We start from the raw sequence: 2,804 nt of genomic DNA on the forward strand, positions 1-2,804 counted from the left end.
TGAGGTTCGTAAACATTTGTAATCATCCAAATTTCCTTATCACCCACTAGTTGTATTACCAGTGAAAGATAGTTCCTGGACGCTTCTGCATCCAATATTCCAAGTTTTTGGGGATCCCAAAGTGTTAGAATCCCTCCCTCTAATCTTTCTGCCTTAACCTCTAGATACTCATACCTGCTTAACCATTTGCTGTGGATTTCTCCGATTTTATCCATTGAGCACTTTGTTTCTTGAATGAAAACCATGTCTGGTTTTTCTTCTTTTATTCTACTGCTAAGATTTATTTGTTTCCTTTTTCTTCCTAGGCCCCTAATATTCCGCATTGTAAACTTCATTAAGATAGGTTTGCAAAAGAGTAACTGGTGACATCTTTCATCTTACCTGAGTTGATCATGAGTTTTCCACATTCTGTCAGTAGCTCATTCTGCCTTTTCCTTTCTCTTTTATTACCCAGGTTCTTGGAAGAGTGCCCCTGTGTTTCCTCCATTGTCTTCATCCCTCTATTTTCCTGGCTGTCATGGTTTCTTTTGACTCCAGAACTCTTCGACTGTGATCGCCATAGGAAGAGTTGTTGAACCCTGTCAAACTCCTCTTTTGGCAGGGAGTCAACTCCTTTGGTAATACCCTGCTTCAGAAACTTTTCCAGATCCAAGTTTTCCTTCTCAAGAATCTCCTGTAGTTCATAATCCTTCGTTCCTACCTCACTTGGGGTCATCTCATGGTCCCTGCTGAGCTCCACAATGCTTGGTGGATCATCCTGTTGCTGGCTGTTCTCTGGTATGTCCTCCATGCTAGTATCCCTATCCTTCTCATTGGTTTTAGTTTCCAATTTCTGGTTTTCCTCGTTGTATCCTATATCTTCTTCTAAGATTTTGAAACTATTGTGGCTCTGTTGTCCATCCTTGTTGATTTTCTTTAGGTTCTGTTTTCCTCTTTTCCCCTTACCCCCCACCTCGCTGAAACCCTTGGGATCTTTACTTGTGGTGGTTTTTTTGTTGCTTTCCAGTTTATTGAATATGAAGTCTTTGTAAAGGTGCTCGTGTTCATGGCACTTACGGCATCTAAATGGGACATGCTCATAATCCACTGCCTGCACCCATTCTTGATCATAGACTTCTAAAATGATCTCGTCTGGGAGTGCCCTAGATAGGTCCATTTCCACATAGATCCGGGCGAAGGAAGTGTATTTTCCTCTTAATGTCACATCTGATATCTTTATAAAATTCCCTAGTTTATTTCTGATAGCCTTTAAAGACTCTGGCAACCAATAATCTAAAGGAAGGGAGTAAAGTTGTATCCATACCGGTACTAAGGTGAACATTTCTCACTCTAGCACAAAGTTCATCATCCAAGGTCGCATGTAAAGGCCTGTAGCAGCGTAGAAACAGGGTCCTTCCTCAAACACTCTGTATTTATATTCTAAGCTCGTGAACATCACCGTAAAGAAACCCTTGGATCCAAGGTGAAGGTTTATTTCCCCCTTAGGTTTTCAGTGGTTCTTTATCCATGCATGTAAGGCTTTCTCCATCGGCCAAACCCCCATAAATTTGCATATGATCGCGTGTTCCGTCATGTGATCCCTATGCACTTGTAGCACTGGGTCAATGTTGCCGCAAGCTGGCCGGGCGGCTCAATGTTGCCGTGGTCTCGGTGGACTACAGGTTGGCCCCGGAGCACAAGTGCCCGGCCGCCTACGACGATTGTTTCGCGGCCGTGGCATGGCTCCGTGCATAGGGGCGGGGCTACCTGCCGCCGAGCGCCGATTTGTCGCGGTGCTTTCTCATGGGCGACAGCGCGGGCGGCAACATTGTGCACCACGTCGGATGCCGCGTGGCGAAAGAAGGGGACATGAGTCCAGTCAAGATCGCGGGCCACGTGCTCCTTCAGCCCTACTTTGGTGGGGAGGAGAGGACCTCGGCGGAGTTGAGGTTGAGCAACGGTGTCCCGCTGATTACGATGGAGGCGGCCGATTGGTATTGGAGGGCGTTTCTGCCGGAGGGGGCCACGAGAGACCACCCTGCGGCCAACGTGACGGGCACCGATATATCGGGGATATCGTTGCCTCAGTCGTTGGTGGTGGTGGGAGGGCTGGATATCCTCCAAGATTGGCAGCTCCGATACGTTGAGCATCTGAAAAACATGGGCAACCAAGTTGAGGTTCTTTTCTATGTGGACGCAATCCATGCATTTCACGTATTTCCTGGGTATCATTTGACTCCAAAGTTTCTGCGTGATCTCGCCTACTTCCTGCAATTGAGGGCGGAGCTCTTGCCCACAATATGAGATTGTAACGAAAACTCTGCACTCATATTGTAATGAAAACTCTGCACTCATATTTTATCACATTGAATATGGTATTTGCAGGTTGCAACAACTACAAACCCTAGGATGGATTATAAATGGAATGAAATATAATTTCATTTAATAATCCTACAATTTCCTGGCAAGTCAAATGTCTTGAGCTAATCGTGTGTTACATATATATATAAAAATATTCCTCTGTCATCTATATTTGATATATATAGATATTTTAATGGTTATGATATGATATTTATATTTGACATATATTGATATTTTAATGGTTATGATATGATATTTATATTTGACATATATTCATATTTTAATGGTTATGATATGATATTGCATGAATTAGTATCAGCTTGATATTTTTTATTGTTTTGTGAGATAATGATAATAGATTTTGAATATATTTTAATGCTTATGATATGATATTTATATTTGACATATATTGATATTCTAATGGTTATGATATGATATTGCATGAAAGTATCAGCTTGATATTT

At 42.6% G+C, this 2,804-nt stretch overlaps 1 pseudogene; it reads left to right on the top strand.

Annotated features, from left to right (window-relative positions):
* Nucleotides 1-740: 740 nt before the first annotated feature.
* LOC149145633 (putative carboxylesterase 18 pseudogene) lies at nucleotides 741-2,511 on the top strand (annotated as a pseudogene).
* The last annotated feature ends 293 nt before the right edge of the window (nucleotides 2,512-2,804 follow it).

The sequence above is a fragment of the Pinus tabuliformis genome, chromosome X (genome assembly GCF_031772625.1).
Source record: "Pinus tabuliformis cultivar Carrire ecotype Pingquan chromosome X, CPIR1, whole genome shotgun sequence".
In the NCBI taxonomy this organism is placed as follows: Eukaryota; Viridiplantae; Streptophyta; class Pinopsida; order Pinales; family Pinaceae; genus Pinus; species Pinus tabuliformis.